The sequence below is a fragment of the Thermobia domestica genome, chromosome 7, assembly GCF_964235325.1.
Source record: "Thermobia domestica chromosome 7, izTheDome1.hap1.1, whole genome shotgun sequence".
NCBI classification, from domain to species: Eukaryota; Metazoa; Arthropoda; class Insecta; order Zygentoma; family Lepismatidae; genus Thermobia; species Thermobia domestica.
The window spans coordinates 33,820,419-33,846,365 of NC_137460.1; the positions used below are offsets into that span (position 1 = coordinate 33,820,419).

Below are 25,947 nucleotides of genomic sequence, written 5' to 3' on the forward strand. Positions count from 1 at the left end.
ACCACTTCCGGTTTAAATGGAAGTATAAACTTTCAAACCAAATTATTCGTAGGACGCTGAATAAATAATAATAATAATAATAATAATAATAATAATAATAATAATAATAATAATAATAATAATAATAATAATAATAATAATAATAATAATAATAATAATAACTTCTCGTTAAGCCGTATCTCTTCTGTTGTAGGTAAATCAATATTGAAGCCGAAAGTGGATTTATATCAACTTCCAGTTTTAGTAGAAAGGTTAGCCTTTGGCTAGTTGGGGACTCCGCTCCCAGACTCCCACGTGTGCTAAGCCTACAGTGTCGCACCTTGTAAACATACAATTCTACCAAATTTTAGGTTTCTTTTCGTGTTTCGACTACCTTTTGTATCCTAAGAAAACACCCATTTAAAAATAACATAGAGATCTTTCATTTCCCCTTTAGACCTATTAAAAACTAAAAATATTCACTTTTGGCAATTTTTCTGCTGGTTACTCCCAGAAGGATACAATCATGCCAAATTTCATGATTGTAGCCCTACAGGAAATGCTTAAACATTTTGGGATGTAGATGTCCCAATAAATAACATGGGAAATTTTTTTTCAGTTCCCCATAAAACCACTCTAAAGTTGGAATTTTGTTTTTTATTTTTGGTGATTTACTTAGGTAACACTAACGAAAATGTACAAGCATTCCGAATTTCCAGTTTTTATTCCAAGTGCATAAAATATGAGATTATATAAGTAAAAAAATAAATAACAATATGGAATATTTCTTCATCCTTCCTTTAAAACCCTTTCAACTTAAAAATATTCACTTTTGGCAATTTTCCAGTGGGTGAGTCCTGAAAAGCTACAATCATGCCAAATGTAATAATTGTAGCCCTATAGGAAGTGTGCAAAAATTTTGTGGCGTAGATGATGTCCCATATGAATAACATGGGGAAGATTTTTCAGTACCCCAATAAAACTACTCTAAAGTTGGACATTTTTATTTTTTGTGATTTCCTTGAATAACGCTAACGAAAACGTATGAGCATACCGAATTTCATTTTTTTTATTTCAATTGTAAGCAGTGGCGTAGGGAAGGGGGGGCGGAGGGGCCGGGCCCCCCCAAAGAGGTCCGACAATGTACTTTGGTACTTTGATGTTTGTAATTTTTTATATATTTTTATGTTTATATATCTTTTTGTTTGTAATTTTTTTATATGTACCTATAACAGCACTTGGGCCCCCCCCCCAAACACACATCCTGGCTACGCTACTGATTGTAAGTATTTAAAACATGAGATTATAGGGCCAAAAAGACTATTTAAATAACGTAGGGAATTTCTTCTTTTGAGCCATCTAAAAATTAATAATATTTACTTTTGGCAATTTTGCTGTGGGCTAGTCCCAAAAATCTACAATCATGCCAAATTTCAGCTTTCCACGTCAACCAGATGTATCCATTATTTTATGTCAGTGAGTGAGTTCGTGTATAGCTAAGGATAATGTTTGAGTTGAAGCCTCTGCTTGGGACGCTAGATTAATCCCCAAAAAAAAAGCTGTTTCCCTCGCTATTTACTTTTTTTTTTTTTGCTATGTGGATAATCAATACATATTTTTTTATTATTCGTTAATACATATTTTTTTGTTAAAAGAAAATAGCCAGAGAAAACACATTTTTAAAAAGTTTAGGAAAAAGGTGCTGGTATTTCCTACTGTTACGTATCACACGAAAAATGTACTGGTTTCAACATTTTGCTGTTTTGTTGTTATTAATTGGAAAGGATGGTTAATCTTCATGGTAAACATCCTTTTTTTTTTTTTTTGGCGCTATTGCTTCCACTAAGTCAAAAACAAACAAAAAATGAAGAAGAAGAAGAAGAAGGCGAATAAAATAATTTTGTTGGTGAACTAATCCGGGAATAAGCGAGGGAAATATTTGTGTGAGTATTAAATGGAATTGGAAGATGAAATAAGTTATATTCTCACGCGAAGAAGAAGCATGTTAACAGCTATTGTTCACCTGTCTTTTTTTTTTTTTTTTTTGTAATGAAATGATTTTCGTAGTGTGTCAGTTGCTTCTTTTTCTATCAGGTACAATCTGTTCTCTTGTCTTCTCGTGTGAGAAGAAGAGGAAGATTTAAAAAAAAAAAAAAAAAAGAAACACAAACAGAAAAGAAGTTTTCATCCAGTCAGAACGATGATGACGTAAGAAGCGATTTCTACAAGCTCACAACGTTGCCAGATGTACTACTTTTTTCTTCCCTCCTCCTTTTCCACGATAAGGCAATATTTGATTTTGAAACATATCGGAACATCCCCCGTGTTTTGTTGTTCTTCGTGTTTTTACTATTTTCTTTGTCATACATCTTTAAAACGTCTTATGTTTGCGTCTCTGACCTTTCCTTAATCGTATTTGTCTTGCCCGTGTTTTACATTACAACGGGTAATTAATTGTCAATTTAATTATGAGAAAAATTATACAATATTGTGATCGTTTAATGAATAAATAAATAAATAATGTCTGAAGATAAGACGTATACGAGGGGTGTATTGATCATAGTCAAGGGCGCCGATCCTGGGGGGGCCGAGGGAGCCCGGCCCCCCAAAGCTCATGTAGGCCCCCTATTGTATTTATGAATATACAATATTTGGCATAATTTGAGTGCAATTTGTCTTAAAATCTTCATATATATATACCTTCTGCATCTGAATGCCCCCCCCCCCAAATTTACAGGGAAATCGGCGCCCTTGATCATAGTATGTACTTTGCGATACCTTTAACGGGGGTATTGAACTGATAAGTAAACCGCCAGTGATTTTTGAAATGAAAAATAGACCTCAAACCTAAAAATGTTGCCCATTCATCGACAGATCTCATTTGAGTGAAGAAAGTGAAGTAGGTGAGTGTAGATTCTCATGCTTAATTTTCGAGAAAAATAATCTTAGGCTCGCAGTCACTCGAGTTCAGGCTTGCTACCCTTAACCAAAACTCATACTGTCTTAGGTTCTCATTCTTTCGAGTTTCGGCTCGTTCTCAGTGAGGCTCGCACTCACTAATCGCAAGAAAGCTTACGCAATCTTCGGCTCGAAATGTCTTGAGTCACTATTCTCAACGAGAACTCATATTATCTTAGGCTCGGAGTCTCGTAAGTTCGGGCTCACTTTTCTCAACAAGAACTTGTATTATCTTAGGCTCGGAGTCTTTTGAGTTCGGGCTCTTTGTTCTCAACGAGAACTCGTTATCTTATGCTCAAAGTCTCGTATTCGGGCTCGCTATTCTCAATGAGAACTCCTATTATCTTAAGCTCGGAGTCTCTTAAGTTCGGGCTCACTATTCTGAACGAGAACTCATATTATTTTAGGCTTGGGTCTTTTGAGTTCAGACTCACTATTCTTGACGAGAATTATCTTAGGCTCAGAGTCTCGAGTTCGGGCTGGCTGTCTTCAATAAGCGTTACGTTATATGAGACTCGCACTGTCTTGAATTCAGGCTCACACGAGATCGCACTCACTTACTCAGCTCGAGACCCGGTCTCATCGAGTTTGGACATCTCTGGTGAGCAGTAATTACCCTAAGAAGATTGGATTGGCACAGACCTGCGAGATTTTGTTTCTACGACGATGAATTTTTGTGTCTGTGAAGTAAATGGATTAAATTAAATGATACAACGAGAAAACGCAAACCCTTTTAAAGAAAAGAAAAAAGATGCAAAGATATATATTTTTTAAATGTCGAAAGATGTAATAAATTGTTCACCGCGTTGCAGGTGTATCCTTCTTCTCTTTTCTGTACCAAGTCCATAACATCCCGCCCGCATCCAGCCCTCCTGACAGACAAGCCGCCGCACCAGCGGAAGGTTTAGTCATGACGTCATCGCCTGAAAACTTCGGTGTAGGGTAGTGTGTTGGGCGGAAAGCGAATAGCGAAGGCAATGCCAGTCTTTGGTGAACGCTGGGCCCGGAGAGCTGCTGGCGTGTATAGCAGTCGTCATGACTGCACGGACACGACACACGACCTCGTCCGCCAAGGTAGGAAGATTACACGCAAGTTCCTCTTCTTTTGTTTTTTCTTTTTCTTTTTCGTAGTCAGACTTCCGTTTTTATCTTCAGATTATATTGTTTTGTATTCAGATTGCATGTCTTGTGATATATAATTATTGTTAGGATTACGTAATTAGAGTCCGTATTGCTTTCACTTAATAGTTGTTTTTTCAGTGTTTATTGCAAAAATATTTGTAAAATCCGTTTAACAATCCTCTCTATGCGTTTTTTAAATTTTTATTATTGACAGTTTATGAAGTTTGTTTGAGTCTATTTACAACATTAGATCTCTCATTGTTTTATAGACAATTAGTGTTTACTTTGGAGGTCTGTGAACTTGGCAAAAGGAGACAAACCCACACTAGCGATGGTCGCTCGCACAATTTCTCAGAGGGGATCAAATTAACGTTAATAATAATAATAATAATATTAATAAAAACTGATTGATACGTTGGTTGATATAAACATTGTAAATAATAACATAATTATACATACATAACACAAGGCTGAACTAAACAATTTTAAAATTTCAAAAATTTGCCAATCATGGCGATTCATGTACCACTTCCGATTACCAATTCAAAGTTCTAGTACTGTAAGTTTCTGTATATATTCGCAATAGCGATTCGTGATTGGGCCTTCCCTGTTGGGCTACCGTAGTGCAATGGCCGCCAAACTTAACGAAGTTTCTGAGCTACCGTACCGCTTCGAAATCCTACTATGAACTACCAACAGAAAGAACTAGCAACTTTTTTTTCTTTTTTTAATCTTACATTTGTTTATTGCCTATCAAGTGGAGGAATCAAGGTTAGCCAACCAGAGTGTAAACGCGATCTACCGAAAATGTCTCCACGCGCTACTTAAGTACCTTGCGATCGACGGTTTGGCGATCATTGGTGGTGTAGTGGATACCGCGCGTCACTTTGGTTCACCGGGTACGATTCCTAGTATGGGGGTAGGGTTATGAACGAGGGAAAAGAGGCTGTCTTGTCTCAAAATTGGGTTGTAAAAGTGATGTCTCGTCTCGAAAAATATATAGGCTTATTTGTTTCTATTGGAAGAGCTACTGTATGTTCCGTCTTGTCTCATCTCGTACACAATTCTAACTGTGGGGAAAACATTGAACACATTACATGGTTTTGATTCCACCTTAGACTATAAGTCTATTTCTCATATAGCCATGGTCCTTAAAAGGGATGCTAAGTTTTCGCGTTTTTAACTAAGGCAAGTTAATTTTGCATAAGCTGGAGGCGGTAAAATAGCAGAAAGCGATAGACCAGTGGTTCTCAAACTTTCCGATAACGCGGACACCCTGTTCATTCGGAAAGTGATCTGCGGACCCCCTTGCAATGATATCTGAAATTTTACATGGTATTTAAAAAATATACCGGTACTAATTATAATTACCACTGACAAGAAAAATAATGCAATAAGTAATTTATTCTAAAGATACATAATTGTTTCGTAGCGAACGAAATTTCAATTGAAAATACAGTAACTTTCAAGACTGAGAATTAATGTATTTTTAAAGAAAATTAACTTGATAAACAATGTTCTTAAATGTGAGGTCACTAATGTGAGGAATGAAATTCTTTATAGGCTATTTGTTCATAATTGTATTGAAATCTGGAATAATTTTTGTCACCACTCATGTTACGTCCGATTCCACATTAAGACGATTTTGCTTTAGGGTTTTAATACTGCAAAGAGCAGAAAAGGTCTGTTCACATAATCAAATGTTAATATGACTTTTTTTTTTTTTTTTTTTTTTTAAACACAACTTTTCATACTCACAGCGCACATGCAAACAAAAGCTACAAAGTTCATTTTCTTTGGAAACGTTTTTCCATGAAGTATCGCTGGATAGTTCCAACGGCAGTTCTTGTTCTGTGTTAGAGAGATTCATACCTTATTATGTCATGGATTTCTACATTAGTGAAAGGATTTTAATCTAACCATTACCAGATTGTGCGACAGGGAAATATTCTCGAAAAGTTGCAGCTAATGCTCTCAAGTGTAATACGAGTGTTTCGTGCATCTCAGCAGAAAGTTTTTCACCTGAAGACTCAATGAAATCCTTGTGCACTGGAAGTTATGAATAGTTATTGTTTTGTACTCGTAGTGCCCACAGCTGTGAGTTGTATTCTATTACATCACATTTCAAATTTTAGGCGTCGCGGACCCCCTGACTAGTTCCCGCGTACCCCCAGGGGTCCGTGGTTCCACTTTGAGAACCACTGCGATACACAATCTGCAAGGTTTCGGAGCAACAAAAGCGACATTTTTATTAGATCACGAGGTCCTGGAATAGAATAAAAGCATGAAGTTATAACCATTCACTTTCCTATTGAGAATTTACAATCCGAGTGATTGATATTTTTCTGTAGAGCCTATAGATATTTTAATAATTTCAATAAGTTATTTTTATTACTAGGAGAAAAACAGTTTGTGATAATTATGAAGAATAACTGATAAAAAGTAGCTAATGGACGTTCTATCCGTGTCAGTAGTTCTAGGTTTGATCAGTGGCGTAACTAAGGGGAAGGGGAGCAAACGGGGCTCGTGCCCCAGGGACTGCACACAACTGTGCAAATGTTTATTTTCACTGTAAAGCAAAGAAAGGAGTTATAGCAAACCAAAGATTATAAAACATTACCTCAGAAACTTAATAGGACAACAACGACTCAACAATCTTAGGATTACATCCATAGAGCATAAGTTAGCTAGCTTCAAAGCTACTTTTAGAGGACATTGTGAAAACCTTTGCAGCCAAAAGAACCCACAAAGTTAAATTTTAGTTCCAGCTTTTTGAGTTTTCATTTAACTTTCATCGATTTAAGATATTTGCAAAATGTCCGAGTATAATACTCGAGACAACAGCTTGACTGTTATAATTAAATATTCTATGCTAAAGCAACAGGCTATTGATTCATTCTGCACATATGCACATTCCTACAGGGTTACAAGTGGATCTGAAAAGGAAGGGGGACGGTAGGTAGCGTCATGACGTCACACCGTCCCCCTGCCTATCTTTGCCCATTGTATTTTTTAGGAACTGGGTGACCCCGTATACATTTTTTGAGGTAGGACGGCGTCCTCCCGTGTTCCCCCTCACTTTTATCCCGATGTAATTCCAAAAACATCGTAATTTACAGTTATTATGATAGACTACAAGAAAATGTCAAGTATGCTATTCTTAGATTATTTGGTAATCAAATACTAATTAGTTTGGTGTTTTATCTTGCACTAAAAATTATGTACTGGAATTTTGAAATCAGGCTTTACCATTTGAAGAAGAAAAAATGGAATAGGAAAGATGTGGGATGCCAATATCAGGTGTAATCGGAGAGCGTTCTGGTTTGGTTGGTGAGGGGGCCGCTAAAGCGAGTTCTTGCCCCGGGCGACAAAAAGCTTAGTTGCGTCGCTGGGTTCGATTCCCATTTTGATATGTGTGGCTAGGATTAGTTTATTCTCGAACATGCTATTATTGTTCAACTCGATGTGAGATATCGAATAATAAATACGAGTAGATGTCAGATCAGTTGGACACAAAATAAACTTTTAAGAGTTAAGACAGTTTTGTACTTTATCTCATTGGCCAATACTGTAATTGTCGTCAGAAAATATCCTGTCACTCTCCTGTTTCATACATTTCATTGCAATACATCTATAGTATAAAACAAAGAAGTACCACACATTAAATTTTCCAAGTCCGATGTAAATTATAAAACGTACTAATCACCAAAAATATTTTACTTAAATTTCAAAAATCTATAATGAGAAAAAAAGATGTGGCGTACTAAAAAACCGTAGGTTACATCCGTAAATACTGTAGTTTTTGGAATTAACGTACAACCCTATGTAACATCTTATAGCAAACCTATAATTGAAAACATTTTTTTAAATACATATTTACCGTGTGTTCCGAATGAACGTACTTCCCGTACGAAAGAAAGAAACTGTACATAGGCGGTCAGGATCTCACGTACAGACGGACGTATATAACATACAGCTGAGGTATGTACAATATGTATATGTATGTAATATACGGAAGACTTTAAATGTCAAGACATCCTGCAACGACATGATGTAACATCTTAGCGGGAAAAAGGCATTACGTATCTAGCTTATGAATAATGTATGTTTCGTACAGATTTCCGTAGTAAACATAAGGATTCCGTATATTTGTACAATATACCGCTGTCTGTATAACGGATTTTTCTCAGTGTATTCACTAAAACATTACTAACTGATACATTGAAAATGAAACGAAATTTCTAGTGTAGTATGCGGTGTCCTTTAGGATAAAGGTGACGGATGAATAATGAAAAGTAATGCTTATGTAGTAACTGATGGAATGCGAATGTGGGAGGAAACGGGAAAAACATGAGAAAACCCACGAACGTGATGTTTATTTTATTTTATTAATACATATTTAAAAGCATTACCGGTATCTATGGCCAGGCGGGGCGCGGTGGCTCAGTGGTAGAGCGTTCACCTCCGGTGCTTGGGGTCCCTGGTTCTATCCCAGCTCGCACCGTGTGGACTTTGTGGTGGACAAACACAGTGCTCGTGGGTTTTCTCGAGGTTCTCCTGTTTCCTCCCACTTTCTTCATTCCACCGTTTCACTCATTTCTCATTATCACCGTCTCCTTTAGCCTAACCGGTATAACCGCGGGACGTTAAACTTAAAGATTTCATTTCATATTTTTCTATGCAGGATCCAGGATTGTCTGATGGGGGGTACCAATAACTATCAAAATAACCAATCACACTCAAACTCTTCAAAGTGACATGCGACAATATTCTTTACCCCTGACAACTGATCCAAGGGGGTGTGGGAGTATTTTAAAGAGGGTCGCAAGTGTTATGCAGGAAAAAATGTTCTCTCCTCCTGGGTTCTGTTTTCTTCCCTACTTGACAAATGTTATATTGTTTTGCTTGATGAATCCTTTTTCTTCAGCCTTTCGAAAATTATTGCTTTTGCTATTGCTTTTGCAAAACTCTGCTTTCTTTTAAGTCCCAAACGGAAACATTATGGCACAAAGTTTTGGAAAGTGTTGCTATTTTCACTGCTAGCTTCTCATGTTAGATAGTGTATATTTACAACAAAGGGGAAAGGGGTGCACGTGCACCTTTGCACCCCCTAAATCCGGCCCTGTCTATGGCCTTAAGTCCGTCTCGTATGAGAGGTGACGTCTCTCGGCGAGCACACCCTCCGGGAAAATGGGAAAAAGTAGAAAGCGGTCTGAAAGTTGTAAGTTCAGTATCATCCCGGAATTTACCTGGTGTGAATGATGAAACCCCAAAAATTCTTACACCTTTTCGACTACTGCTCGAACACGATGTTGTCTACCATAACTCTCATGACCTGAGATAGAATCAGGGACTTCTAACACCGGAGATGAGAACTGTAGCACTGAGTCACTGAAATTCCATAAATGAGAATGGATAACGGTCATTATTATAGTAAATAATTTAGTTCTACTGGACAGGTACAAATGGTAGATTCCATACACTGGTTGGGATTAATAACAATAATTGGTCTATAAGAGTGCAAAAGCGTGATGAAATGTAAGAGAAAAAAGTACTTGAATAATAAATATTATTTTGTTATAATTAGTCTTTGTTTCGGTTTATGTTGTGCATTGATGCGATATTATTATTATCCACGGAAGAAATCGGCGCGTGGCACCAGTGTGCATGTTGTGTGCAATGGTGACATAAGACATGTGTACAGTATAGTGGTTAACTCCATGCGTTTATCACACGTGTATGTGTCTTCGTATTATATGTTTGATGTGATTGTGTTCCGCAATTGTAAATTCCGTGTAGGCCTATATACTTCAGGAAGAATGTGCGAATTTTCCGTTCTTTGTGTGGATGTGAACGTCAGGTGAGATTTTTAAATATACATATACATTGTCGTATTAAAGATACTAAAGTCTGCAAACATTTAATATTATCCCGAGTAACATACTTTTAGGTGCTACGTTAGTTGTGGTACACATGTTTTAAGAATTGTGAAAATACGTTGCTAAGTTTGTTTTCCAATGTAGTTATTGTGTGTATTGCCCGACCAACACGCACTTTTACTTCTTTTGTGGGAAGTTACATTCGGAACTTTGTTTGACAAATGCTTGCCAAAGCGTCGAATTACAACGTAGGTCCAAAGTTGGCAATTGAGTTTTTTAGGCAAATGCTCGGCAAAGCGGCCAATTATAACGTAAGGCCAACGTGGGGGCACTTACGTTTGTTAGGCAAAATGCTCCGCAAAGGGCAAATTTCAACGTACAATCAACCTAAGCAGTTGACAAGCCTAAATGCTTTTTCGAGGGGTATGGACCTTATTCCGTAGCCAGTTTTCACAAAAACCAAAAAAGCGTAAAGCAACGCAAAACATGCAAAAATCAATTATACAACTCCTATGCCTATTATCGCGAACGAAAGCGCAAAAGTTTGTGTTGCATAGACGCAAATTATTACGGAATGAGTCACTTTGCCAAAGGTTTCAGTTACATTTTTGAAAAGCATTGCAAGGAATCGAGAATCCAGGAAATTTCGGAGTTAAAAGCTTTTAAAAAGCGAATTTTGAATTTGTGAATCAATTGAGAAAGACTTCGCTCCTTTTACTCCCTTCAGTCCTTCGTCGTAATTTTTTGCATTAGCATCAAGGCAACTTGATTGATTTTCAACAACAACAAAAATCGTTATAATGAATTGGAAAGGAGCTCCTCCGTGGCTAAGCGGTTAGCGTACGGACCTTTGGCGTGGGAGACCCGGCTTCGATTCCCGGCGGGAGCTCATGTGGTTCGGATTCCACGTTAATCAGTAGGTCCACGTCTCATATAGCCTCGCTGTTGAACGGGACGTTAAACTCAAAACTCAACTCAACTCAACTCAATGAATTGAAAAGGGAAGATATTTAAAAAAAATAATATTGTTTTTAGTTTAATGCAGGGGTAAAAGTGAGGGGAACGCGGAGTACGTCTCCCCAGTTCTATAAAAATCTATGGCGTCCCTCCACTTCCTAAAAATTACAATGGGCAGAGATAGACACGGAGGGCGGCGTGACGTCATGCGTCCCACAATCTTTTCAGATCCACTTTTACCCCTGGTTTAATAACCCACGGTTATTCCCTTTAGGCTAAAGTGGACGGATAATGAATGCTTTCGAAATTAAATTTTTGTGCTCTCCCACCAAACATCGAATCTAGGACCAGTGCACAAAAGGCACACGCATTCGCAACTAGACCACCGCCGAAGGCTAGGGGAGATATTAAGATAAACAGTTGATCGAATTCAAACCACAAGCTTAACACCATATATATGGATGAGAGCAGCGGGCAAATCTATCTTCAACATTGGGGGGGGGGGGGGGGACGGGTAAGGTCGTTCCCATATTTTTTATTATTATTATTATTATTTAAGCGATGATCGAAATATTTATGAAGTTGAAAAAAATGCTGTGAGGATCAGGTTTGCAGAGTTGTTTTCAACATTGGGAGGCGGGCAGATTTGAGGCTTATTCTTGGCGGGACATCAATTTCATCTCACTTTCCTTTGTGGCAATCGGACACAAGTCATCATATTTCTCTCTCTCTTTCTCTCTCTAAAAAAATCAAATCGCATTATTGCGAGGACAGTCCCCCAGTTCCAAGAGTGGAGGGAACATGCCCCCTTATCCCCCGGGGTTTGCGCCAGTGAATGATAGTATACTTCTGTATTAATTTCATCTATGCAGAGAGCGTGGTTATCATAGGACATCAATTTTTAGGTATACAGAAATAAATAACACTCGTTATTCTCGATTATCTCAGAAACTATTCATGAAAATCACGAGCGCACCAATGTTGGGGGAACTAGATCCCACCTCCTAACTTCCGTAGTCAACATACATTTATTCACTTTCTTACCAAAACTCTATGGACCTTATGCAAAGTCGTTTTGACGTATGGTTATCGTTATACTAAATGCCTGAGTACTGTAGGAAGCACATGTTAGTCGAACTCTTTAGTATGGCACTAATTACGCATCAAAACCACTCTGTATAAGGCCCTATTTGTTTAGCATAGAAAAAAAAATTGACGTACCATAAATATTTGATCTTATAATTCATATGTGCTCTTTCTTTTCTTGTATTCCCCCCTTTCCCTCCTCCAAGTTGTACCATCAAAATGAAATGATAGAAAACATCCGAGACTCGAACTTCATCTATATTCAAAATTTGATCGAGATCGTTTGGGTTGTTCAAGAGTTATTAAAGTTACAATCATAGTCACTTTCATTTTTATATACCGTATACTGTGTGTAGATAAATCTAGTTGTATCATATGTTTCTGAGAACATAGATGTCAGTATTCAACAATTACATCTTTATTTAAGGTGTGTAATAACTAGAGAGCGGATTTTAAGGTGCAGCACCTTTTCTAAAAATGTAGTTGTTATAACAACCAAAGTTCAAAATATGTATTTTCGGGCATAAAACGAACTGAAATGAACGCACTTTGTTGCACCTTTTTAGTGAATGTTGACTTTTTTTTTTTTTTTTTGCTAGATTCATAACATTTCCCTTTTATTAACTTCTTTTAGCCTTCAGCACTTTTATTGTCCCTTTTTTCTTTCTTTCTTTCTTTTCTTTTCTTTTTTTTTTTTAATTTGGACAGAACAATATGCTTTATTTTCAGTCTAGTTTACACATTACGTTCCATAAATTTAGACGCAATCTTGACGGATTTGCTAGGGATAAATTTGAACTAAATTTGCGAAACAATCCGGACATAGGAACCTTTGCAATATTAACTGAACTTTCTGTCCATGTGCTTACGAGTTATGTACCACTGGTTTTCGTTGATGTCAAGCGAAGTTTCTCCACATTCAAGGATCTCCTGAGCTCCAAGCGACAAGATAATAACATTCAATAGCGACAGCATTAAATAATAACATTCGAAAACATAGAAATGTTGTGCATAATCAAGTATAACCAATTTCTGAAGACCCAGTAGTATGTAACGGTTTCTCAAGCCACAATATTGCTAAATTAAAGTTTTATTTTTTAAAATACCGAGTTGGTTTAAACCACAATTTTATTACAAGAATGTTGAATGTTGTACAAGTTTGAGATTAAATAAAACAATGTTGCAATTTATGTCCAATGTTTAAAGCCAAGATTTTAACAATATTTGCTGGTGTAATGAATAAAGAATGTTCGTGTAACAGTATACTATAGCACTTAATAAATATATCCTATTAGCACCTTTCTTGCACCTTTTTGAATGATTTTTCAGCCCCTTTTTATTCCCTTTTTCCTACCACATTTTTGCACCTTAAAATCCGGTCCCTAATAATAACATCGGTTCAATAATACATAGACGTAAGTTTTGTAGTTTTTGACCGGCCCCAAACTTTGGATCCCTCCGAACAAAAAATTTCAGGGTGTGCGCCTCATGCGAATGTAAACTCTCATACAATCGTATTCAGTTCAATGAGGCCTGGCTGTCATTTAATAAACAATATTGTGGAATGTGTCTCATCTTTGGACATATCCAATTCACCAGCCATTCCGTTTACAACTAACAATATTGTAGAATTTCTGTTCAGAACTTAGGAAATTAGGATTAGGACAGTGGCGTATTTACGATTTTGTTTCGGGGAGGGCTTTGTTAACTTTCGGGAGGGGGAAGGGGGCTTTGCCTGAAAATGTGAAAATTCTGCAAGATATTTCATATACTTTACTATAGTAAGTAAGATTTCGGAGGGGGGGGGGCGGGCTTAAGCCCGGAAGCACCCCTAAATACGCCACTGGATTAGGAATTAGATTTCTGGGCTTTTGGCATCTATGACCAAGTTAGGCCGTCACGTCTGAGTGATGACGTCCCTCGGAAATCACACTATTGGAGGAAACGGAAGCGGCCTGAGACCTGTTAGGTACCATCCCGGCCTTTTTCTTAGTGTGAATGAGGAAAACCTCACTCAAGATGGCTGACCTGAAAAAGCGTTTTACACTTTTTCGATCGAGTGTTCCAATCGGGAATCGAACCCGGGACCGCTCGCACCAAAGACGAGAGCGTTAGCTACTATGCTACGCGGAGCCACCTATGAGAAAACTTATATCTCGATGCTGTTATAGTACATTGTAACTAAATGAAATAAGCATGAAGTATGCTGTAAGGCATAGTGGTGGGCTCAAAAACCGGTTTTTCACCGAATCCGGTTTCGGTTTTCTTCAAAACCGGTTTCGGTTTTTTCCAAAATTTGTTCTATTTCTGACCAGAATATTGTTTTGTTGTTCTCCGGAAACCGATTCCGTTTCCATAGAAATAATTTTGTGCTTTCCAAAAGTTGATACCGAAACCAGTTTCGGTGAAAACCGAACCGGTTTTGAAGAAAACCGAAACCGGTTTCGGTGAAAAACCGAATCGTTTTTTGGAGAAAACCGAAATGTCGGTTTTCGGGTTTTGTCTTTCGTAGAAACCGGTTTCCGGTTTTTATAAAAACCTATTTTGTCCATCCTAGTAAGGTATGAAGTGCGTGTTAAGTAACGTATCATCCATTTCATTTACGGAATTAAAAACAAACATACTACACATTTTCCACACACATACACACGAATTTGTAACCATATAAATCAAACTTTTAAACACGATTGGAAACAACAGGTAGGAATGTCACGGTGAAGCTTGGTTTGTCTCAGTCTACACAATTGAAGTTTGAATTTTTACACTTAATAGCATCCTCCATTCTCCACTCAAATAATTTTGTAAACCTCAAATTAAGAGATTCACTTTTCAGATGAATGAATATTAAAAAATAAATAAATAAATAAGTCCTTTGGATTAGCATTGTATTCCACGGACAAATTAGTAATTTGTATCCTGAGCATTATACTAACCGCAAGCTACAGCAGCACAGCTGGTAGTCTATGAAGCAAGGATGCTATCCATAATAATACGGGCACATTGGAAGACGAATTTTGATAGTTTATATCTTGGGATTAACTAAATGCATCACCCCCACCAACTAATTTGTTTCCTAACTTTTACACTGGCCAAAATTGATAATGATCCATCAAATAGGTTTTGAAATTTTATGATTCCCAGACGGACACACGGTGAGACAGATTAAATATATATAGAAAGAAGTTTTTGGTAACCCAAACTCCTTAGAAACTTGCACGTAAACTCTAGACAGCTCCCTAAGCGACAGGATAACTCAAATTCAATTGTATACGCCATCACTATACACGTATTCGTTCTTTTTGCAATGCGGGTTTCGTGTTTTGTGAGTTCTTTTCCTCTTTCTTATAAGTTATTGGGACTCACCCCTTCTGCCATTTATAGGGTCGTTGAATGAGCGCTACTAAATGGAAATAACCTTACCTTTTATGGTTATCAAGTGACTTCAACTACTTATTAACAATAGAAGATGGGAGCAATGCACAGAAGGTAGATATACGCTTTTCCATGTTAAAAAGAGAGAAGTTCTCTGCCCTATGCCCAATGTTAATAGTCCTGGTTGCAACGCTTACGCAACCGCAGACGCGAAACCGTTTTTTCTTGCTGAAATTCTTTGAAAAATCTCTAAATATAGTCTTGGGCTGAATAATGAATGCATTGTTTTCATCAAACACTGCATTTAATATTTGAAAAATATTTTTGGGATTAAAAATACAGGTGGTTGAATAACCACGGAATCTAAATCTGTAGCATTGCGTGCTATCCTTATTCAACATTATTATTATTATTGATTACTGTTTTAATATAATGATTGTTGTTTTAAAAGCGAATGTGTACATCGCGTTAAACTTTATTGTAATTTTACACTAAATTATTGGCAGTGCAATTGTCGATGTTTAATTATAATTTTCTGATTTTTTTTTTAACAGCGCATGGTATTTACATTATCAAAAGACAAATGTCATGTGATCTATAGATGTATGCAAGTAATAATTAACCTGCCTTAAGATTTCAGCAACAGTTCAGAGTTCTTAGTCGCCCGTGCTTACAATCAAATATGGCTGAAATTGCTTCTTCGTGTTCATACTTACGTCATCAAGTGAAGGTGATGCACTGAGATGAACTCTGCAACAACATGTAACTATGAAGTTTAATATTCATGTAAATGCCAGTTTGTTATGATTCCTAGAGTAAATAAGTACGTGACTTTGTTCAACCTTTAACAAACTTAACTGAGGATTGTGATGTAAGTTTTACGTCTTTGTGTAACAACGAGGTCATTAATATAAGATAGGAACCACTGCTAGGCTTTGTATCAGTGGTGCAGGAACGCTGCTAATTTGGAGGATTATAAACAGTAGCGAAATGTGGCGGCAGTTTTGAGTAAAGTTGATTTAATTTTGTGTTTAACGTCCCTGTCAGCAGCGAGGCTATGTGAGACGGAACCTACTGATTAACGTGGAATCCGAACCACATGAGCTCCCGCCGGGAAACGGTTTTGAGTAGAGTAAGTTAAGGTTGTACTCCAGAAATCAATACATTTATAATGACTTCAATACTAACACGGCCGCGGTAGCTCATTGGTAGATGGGTGTGTAGGGTTCTTGGTTCGATCCCAGCTCGCGCCAAATGCACCGTGTGCGCGGGTTTTCTCGGGGTTCCCACTTTCTTCATTCTACCATTTCATTCATTTTGCATCGTCACCATCTCCAATAAGTCTCGGTGCATAATCGTGAGATGATAAACTAAATAGGGTCTATTTCATTTCAATACTAATGTTTCAGCCTGTTGCACTGCTGTACTTTATAATTTACAAAATCTATTCATATAGAATAGAGATTAATAATATTACTTAATTCATGGGAACATGTTAATTTGATTGTCTTTCACATGATGCATCTAGTCAGCAATACAAGACAAGTTTAAAATATTAATGACAATAATAATAAGACAGTCGCTTTCTTTAATATGATCATGATTATTTTGGGATCAAAAGATCGAATGTATTTCAATCAAACATTTTCTTGTAGGCCTTATATCTGGAGAACTACATATAGTGTAGCCAAACCCAAACTATCACTTAACTCAATATGATGTGCTTACTCCGTAGAAAATACGAAAATTCGATTTAAGTTTGGCCCCTGCTCCAAAAAGTAATTATTGGCCAAGATCACAATCATTTTATTTATTTATTTATCTTATCTTATCTATATATATATATAAAAGAGAACGTACAAATCCTTTGTCCGCTCATCACGCTAATACGGCTGAACCAATTTCTTTTATTTTTGGGGGGTTATTAGGATTTGGACCCTAGATGGTTTTTATCATATCACTTTAATTTTCAATTACCAGTGTCTTGAGATAATTGACCATTCAGGTGTCCATTACGTACAAATCCTTTGTTAGTTCATCATAGGTATAAAAATAAACGTATTTATATGCAACCCGCATGACCGTGTCACTCGGCGGGTTAACATAAATGACAGGCGTTATAATGGTTTTTATCATATCACTTGAAAGCGAAAAAGTAAAAATTATCTAAGTAACAAAGTTTATTGCGTTCGGGGGTGACCGCAACGAAGCGGGGCGGGTTAACATAAATGACAGGCGATATAATGTTAACATTTACTGCAATCTTCTATGGTTTTTATCATATCACTTGAAAGCGAAAAAGTAAAAATTATCTAAGTAACAAAGTTTATTGCGTTCCGGGGTGACCGCAGCGAAGCGGGGTGAACGCTGCTAGTCTATATATATAAAAGAGAACGTACAAATCCTTTGTCCGCTCATCACGCTAATACGGCTGAACCAATTTCTTTTATTTTTGGGGGGTTATTAGGATTTGGACCCTAGATGGTTTTTATCATATCACTTTAATTTTCAATTACCAGTGTCTTGAGATAATTGACCATTCAGGTGTCCATTACGTACAAATCCTTTGTTAGTTCATCATAGGTATAAAAATAAACGTATGTATATGCAACCCGCATGACCGTTTCACTCGGCGGGTTAACATAAATGACAGGCGTTATAATGGTTTTTATCATATCACTTGAAAGCGAAAAAGTAAAAATTATCTAAGTAACAAAGTTTATTGCGTTCGGGGGTGACCGCAGCGAAGCGGGGCGGGTTAACATAAATGACAGGCGATATAATGTTAACATTTACTGCAATCTTCTATGGTTTTTATCATATCACTTGAAAGCGAAAAAGTAAAAATTATCTAAGTAACAAAGTTTATTGCGTTCCGGGGTGACCGCAGCGAAGCGGGGTGAACGCTGCTAGTTTTACCTAAAATTCTTGTTTGTGTAAGAAATCTTATATACAGTTTTGCTTGAAAAGCTTAATATCGTCGCATGGGAACCAGAGGAACGTAACTCCAAAAATGCGGTTTTCGTTACTTTCATGTTTGGAAATAATTTTGAAAGCCCCACTTGGTGTAAATGGAACGTAACGCCATTTGTTCTCTTTGTCAATCATCTGTTGTAATGTAGCTCAGTTACCATGTTATTAAAAATACATCTTTCTAAGAATATATATATATATATATATATATATATATATATATATATATATATATATATATATATATATATATATATATATATATATATATATATATATATATTGTTCTCTCGCCTATAAACGTACGAAAATGGAGTTGCGTTCCTCTGGTTCTCATGCGACGATATGTCAGTTACTGAAATTCTTTATTTGGCTTATTATTGGATGTTTAATTGGAGCGTCAGCAAGCAACGAGACTCATTGTCCCTGTCACGAAACTGAACATTTTTGCAGCGATGACTTTTTTCAAAAATAATTGCTTCATCCCTCTAACAGTTTTACATCTCTTGGTTTAAATATGCTAAGTGAGTTTTCCAAGAGAGAAAAAAAGAAATAACTCTTCCTTCATTGATTTTTTTTTTTAGCATATACCTTTATTCTAAGTTCACAGTGCATTTACTTAAAAAAAATTAACTCCAAACCCGAACCTGATGCCGGAACTCCTTCTTGGCTAAGCGGTTAGCGTACATGCCTTTGGCGTGGGAGGCCCGAGTTCTATTCTCGGCGGGAGCTCATGTGTTTGGGATTCCACGTTAATCAATAGGTCCCGTCTCATATAGCCTCGCTGCTGAAAGGGGCGTTAAACTCCAAATCACCTCACCTCACCGAACTTGTTGCCCAAGTAACTAGAGAACCGAATATTTATGTCATATAATGTTTTCTATGCATACTATGCTAATTTAGATCCACCACCATGACAGATTTTTGTGAAAGTCGAACGAATTCCATCTTTCGTGTTTTAACGGAAATTAGTGATTTTTCTTTTCTTGTTTGAATCAAATCTTGTAACTTAAATTTTACACACTTCAATATTAAAGTAGATGTTCGAAGTCTTGTACAGGTATGTAAACTCGATGAGAGAGTAGTAGTTACCGCTTTGCTGCAAAATTAAATAATTAGAATTAATTATCGAGAAAGGCATGGTGGCCCAGTTGTGGAGCGTTCACCTCTGGTGCATGGGGTCCCGGGTTCAAATCCTGTTCCCGCCAAGTTAACTTTGTGGTGGACAAACACTGTGTGCGTGGGTTTCCTCGGGGTTCTCCCGTTTTCCCCTACTTTCTTCATTCCACCATTTCATTCATTTCTCATCTTCACCGTCTCCTTTATCCTAACAGGCATAACCGTGGGACGTAAAAAATAACAGTATGTACAAATTCACCCATTAATTAGGGTTACATATAAAATATATGTTAATTAATCCTATGAATTACTGAAAATTTATTTGCAAGCCCTTACAACAGTTTCATTTTATTCACACACACCCACCAAGTTTTTAGTGAGGGAGAATTTTCCTCCCCCCCCAAAAAAAAATGGAAGAGAATTTTCATCTCACCGGGATTTCGTACTCTGCTTCAAATGGCGTCGTCAGTAAGCAATTTTCTCTTTATCAGGGGTACAAGTGAGGGGAACGCGAGGGGATACCGTTACACCACTTCAAAAAATATCTATGGCATCCCTTCACTTCCTTAAAAAAAAAAAAAAAAAAAAAAAAAAAAAATCAAAGGGCAAAGATAGGCACGGGGGATGGTCTGACGTCATGCGTCCTCCTACCTTTTCAGATCCACTTTTATCCCTGCTCGTTGTTTCTTTCTTTCTTTCTTTCTTTTCTTTTCTTTTTTTTTTTTTTGTTTTGTTTTTGAACCATAAGTTTTTGTGTATTGCCAGGATTGTATAAATGTTTTGCGTGCGTGGGGTGGATGAATTAACCGTTAAGTCTTACTTTTTCGATAAAAGAAAGAAAGGAAAAAAAAAAACATTCATTCAATAATTGCTCGATCCCTTTTCTTTTGTCTTTAATCGAACTATATGCCATTGCATCATAGAAATTATCATACGGGAAATTGAAATGTCGTACAATGTAAATTAGATTTAAAGGACTGTTGTTTGGCGAGAAAGTGACATAAGGCTTAATAGTGGGAGTGGGGCGTTTTGGGGGGCGGGGAGGGAGATGTAAAAGAGCAGGTGTTCCTACGCAAACAGGTCGCTCAGTATGCTAAAGTGTTCTCATTTCTTCCGTTTTACTTGTTTTCTTTTTAATATCGCCATTATATACAAGTTGTTATTGGTGGGTAGGTGAAGCATAATTTAAGCTTCAAGTAAGTGGGTGTAACATTTAACCAATTTATGAGATCAGATAAACCAGAGGAAAATTTAAAATTAATCCAAAGGATTTACTTCCCATCTCAGCTTGAGAAATGAAATAAACAGCTTCTGCTTCCCAATTTTCCGTGCAGCCAATCATATTGCAAGATACCCCTAACGCCTCTAGCGTCAGAATTGTGCACTAATCGCATCGTCTGCTCTCGTTCCCCAGGCGTATTTTTTTTATTTTGTATCGCGATTGGTTAAACCTACGTCTCCTAAAGGTGGCAATGTAATCAACACGATTTTTTTTTTGAAACTGCAATAAAATGAGGTGTATTTTTTTTTTTGAATTTGTCTGTGCTTTTTCAACTTGTTTCGATATAAAGATATGCAACAGATTTGCATATTTAATTGCTGTTACAAGGATAAGAGAAGCTTAAGTTCATCGTCAAATCTATCGTTCAAGCGTACACATAGGGTGCAGCAAGAATTTTAATTTTGGAAATGATTTAAACTTTGTGAAGGTCTCTGTATTAGTTACGTAACTTGTGAGTCCCGGATTTTTTGTCAAAAAAGAAAAAAAATAAATGACTAAAAAAGTGAACAGGAAAGCGAACGAATTGCATATTTGAACGAATGTGGAGGTAGATAATTTATAGGCCTATTCATTAAATATATATATATATATATATATATATATATATATATATATATATATATATATATATATATATATATATATATATATATATATATATATATATATTTTCATCTAGTTATTTTAACCTTGGGGGGGGGGGCAAGACCCCTTGATATTAGTGAAATTTCGCATTTTTCACTGATTTACTACTATTCTATTGATAAAATCTATATACATCTCAAACTCAGGGGGGGCAAATGCCCCTCCCTGCCCCCCTAAATGACGCTCCTGGTACTTCCTTCGGCATTCTTGATGTACTTTTTCCAGGTTTGGCTGTCAGTGCAGCTGCACATAATTCACTCGCTTTCTGAATTCCTTGGCATTCTTTCTGAGGTAAATTAAATTAAAATCATCAGTTACAGTTCAGTATTCAACCATTCAGCCATTTGAAAACAATAATCACAGACAGAGTTACATTTACACTTACAAGAAGCATAAAGGGCCTATTGTGTGCAGATAATGAATAAAGTACAGGGTGTCTCAAAAGTCCCCTGACATAAGGTAACACTGTTATTATCAGAGTTACAACAAAATGTAAGAGGGAAAACCGTCTCCAACTATGATGTTTTCAATCTAAAGTGTAGTTAAAAAAAAAAAAAATCGGATGAGCTGTTAGGGCCATACACTCTTTATACACCCGATGTTAAATGAAAATGCAACGTTGACACTTACCGGGATCCACAATATAAGTGAACGAAGTTATTGTCTTTTATGCTAACGTGTCGATGGCCAGCTCCTATTTCAAACATGCCTCCATTCATCATTGTCTTATAAAATTTATCTACCTCTCCTTAAATGGCAACGTAGAGCTCCTCCGTGGCTAAGCGGTTAGCGTACGCGCCTTTGGTGTGGGAGTCCCGGGTTCGATTCCCGGCGGGAGCTCATGTGGTTCGGATTCCACGCTAATCAGTAGGTCCACGTCTCATATAGCCTCGCTGCTGAATGGGACGTTAAACTCAAATCAACTCAACTCAACTAAATGGCAACGTTGCATTTTCATTTAACATTGGGCATATAAAGAGTATACACCACAAACGGCTCGTCCGATTGAAAGAAATTACTTCATTTTAGATTGAAAACATCATATTTGGAGACGGTTTCCCCTCTTACATTTTGTTGTAACTCTGATAATAACAGAGTTATCCTGTATAAGGGAACTTTTGAGACACTCTGTATATTAAAGGTATGTTCAGTGCTTCTTTTGAAAGGACACATAATGGTGAACAACTTATATCAGGGATGTTGTGCCTGTAATTTTGTTACAAAGTCACATAATTACTCCGTTAATCTGCCATAAATGACCACCAACGGCGGCCATATTGGATTTAACGATCTTCCAGACTGAAGATTCTTGAGGACTTTTTCAGGTTTGCGTAGAATGTGTTCAGCATCATTTTGGCACGTGTTTCATTTCTATTGCAATTGTTCAAGGTAAAGTTTTTTTTTTTTTTTTTTTTTTTTTTAACGTACGTTGACTGGACTAGAACCCTCTCTTGGTTATATGGTTATCGTAGTCGAAAGCGTAGCAGACCTTGGCTCGATTTCCGGTGAAAGCTTATGTGGCTCGGATCTCACCTTAAGCTCTAGGTTCATATCTCATATAGCATTTGTGCTCAAAGGGACGTTAATTTCCTAAGAATTAACTACCTTCCGTGCTGGTCAAATGGCTAGGATGCACGATTTTTGTGCATGCAGTTCCGGGTTCAATTTCTGGTAGGAAAGCATTCAAGTTTGAACTGATTACATTGGCTCGGATTCCACCTTAAACTGTAGGTTCAGATCCAAAATAGCCTCGTTGTTGGAAGGGACACTTAACTAAAATGCAACCAACTAACGAATCCTAAGAAAACTGCCAGTTTAACGTCCCACGGTAATTCCCTTTAGGCTAAGGTAGACTGATGTATTAAGGCAAATGAATGATGATGGAAGAATTGGTGGAATGAAAATTTGGCAGGAAACGCGGGTACGCCGAGAAAACCCACGGACACGATGTTGTCCACCACACTTACTTGGGCGGGGATCGAACCAGGTACCCCACGCACCAGAGGTAAGCGCTCTACCAGTAGCCATGTGTGAGCCACCGTGCCCCCACCCGCCCCCGTGAATCCTAAGAAATAACCAATGTAAATGTCATATGCACTAAGACATTTAAACTCATATTTGTAAACGTTCGGTTACGCTATATTTCCTGGTTAAACGAGTTGACCTACAGTAAGCGTATGTTAGTGATTTATGATAAAATAGGCCTACCAGTTTCATGCAGTGGTGATTAAAGGGTCACGCAATTGGAGACAGTGTTGCCAACAAGTTGATGCAAAAATCGCTAAATGGGAGATGAAATGACTCCAATTTTCAGTGAAAAGTCGCTAAAAAATATTAGTGGAATTTCGTTCTTCTCCCTCTGTTTCTCTCTCTTACACACACGCACGCATATATATATATATATATATATATATATATATATATATATATATATATATATATATATATATATACACTTTATCATAAATTTTACTTCAACGAAATCTAAAATTAGTGTAGAAAAAGGAACAAAAGTAAAAGTCTACAAAGAATAAATCTTACATCCAATTCATTTTTACTTACACTTGTACAGATAATTTGCTTTTTATCGGTAATGTATTATTTATGCCTCTCAATGCAAACTAAAGGACATTAAAATTTGGAGTAGCGGGAATGTAGAGATAAATGCTACATATATTTTCAGCTCGCTAACACTTACGCTGATTCAAATAAACAAAAGAAAAATAAACATATATGTGAACTAATTAGAGCTACACGTAATAGTACGTAATAGTACACGAAAAATTGTTCGCAGCACAAAAGTCGCTAGATTTGTAAGTAAGTCGCCAAATTGTCATTCAAAAATCACCAAAGAAGTCGCTAATCGGAAAAAATATTTTTTTTCTCGCTATCCTAAAAGTCGAATCCCTTAGATTTAGCGACTTTTCCCCCAAATTGGCAACACTGATTGGAGAAAATGCACGGACACAAGGTTATTCACTACAAGCCTACGTGGATTGGAGTTGAACCTTGGACCCTTTGTGACAGAGTCGAGACTGAGTTGTCATTCACTTCCCTTATCAGTTCCTTTCTGTGACCTTGAGCTTAAAAAAACTAACTCATAAAAATTGTTGATTTCGGAAAATATGTTTTTCATATCACAATATCACCGAAAATCTACATCCAAATTTATTTATGGTTTCGTGTGGTACGGTAAACCAGTGGCAGAGTGCTCGCTCACTACCGGTAGAAAGGGTCGGTCTCTGGTTCTTTCTCAAGCTATGCAAGTTTGGTGGACAACATCATGTCCGTGTGTGTGTGTGTGTGTGTGTTTTTTAAATCTGGTTCTCCCATTTCTTTCCATCAATTGACGTCGTGATCATTTCATGAATCCTCTGTCTCCTGTTGCCTACAGGGCATAATTATATAACGCAAATCTAAAAGATTTCATTTTTCTCAACCCTTCGAATTTCGTTACCGTTTTTCGTGCTGTCAGGAACTAGGGTTGCCAATTTGGTAACCCTAGTTACCAACAGTTCAGTTTTAACCTCCTTGCCCGGTGTTCGGGTACAACCTCAAAACCGGACGTTAAATGTCCGGCATTTTATTTTGTACTCGTTCTATTCTTCCGTGGAAAGTAGATTTAGTTGAATGTGGATTTTGAAATGAACCGGCATTTGGGAACCGGCTGATCACAGCGCAATTCCATTCCGTAACGAATTTGTTGTTCCCTTATCATTTTGATATCGACTTGTTCTGCGTGGAATTTGCTGAAGAGTTGAAGGCAGGAAAATTTACTGAACTTATCAAAACTGCTAAAGGTCAACAAAAGTACATTTTCGAGAGCGCAGCTAACACTGCTTCATTCTCAGCTACATCTTCCAATTAAATAACGCATCGAGATCCAGTAGAAGTATGTAGGCATTATGAGACATCACCAACAGGGCCGTGCCGTGGGGGGCGACGGTCCCGGGCGCCAAAGTAAGGGGGCGAAAAATCGGGAGAAAAAGGGGCAAAAGAAAGGGAAAATTACTTGGAATATATGTACGGGGGCACCGTCGTATACTCTCGCCCCGGGCGCTGGTTTTTCACGGCACGGCCCTGATTATCAACCCCACCGAAGCTGGTAATAAATAGCCTATTTGTTTTTCAAGTATATGTTGTGCATTCCGTAATTATATTGCCAATTATACTGGCTTCCCTGTTTCAAATGCGATGTATTATTGATGGTAGACTACAAAAATTACATGTGTTGACTCGACCAAAACTTTAATAAGTTTAATAAATACTTCTAAAATAATTAAAGCTATTAAATTCGAACTCCGAATCGCTCAATTTTATGTGAAGTAACCACTTTGAGGTTGTCCACATTTTTGACGAGCGATGATGTAAGTCTTAAGAGGAGTGTCCAGTACTTCAATTTTCAAAAGTTGGCTAACCTATCAGAAAGCCACAGAAATTTAAACAAGATTTTATTTTATTTTATTTTATTTTATTTTTATTTTATTTTATTATTTTTTTTGTGTGTGATTTATAAATTTTGCTTTGTGAATTACAGGTCATATTTGCAGGAAATTTTCAATCATAAATCCAAGA

The 25,947-nt window shown here is 37.1% G+C and overlaps 1 protein-coding gene across 9 annotated transcripts in view; it reads left to right on the top strand.

Annotated features, from left to right (window-relative positions):
- raw (NDT-like domain-containing protein raw) overlaps positions 1 to 25,947 on the top strand; it is a 482,020-nt gene that overhangs the window by 357,959 nt on the left and 98,114 nt on the right. The window contains exon 1 of one of the 9 annotated variants that reach the window (XM_081764469.1): positions 3,893 to 4,011. The exons of the other annotated variants lie outside the window; for them this stretch is intronic. The gene's annotated coding sequence lies outside the window, so the exon portion shown is untranslated. Of the gene's footprint in view, positions 1 to 3,892; positions 4,012 to 25,947 lie in introns of those variants that run through there. 9 annotated transcript variants of the gene reach the window in all.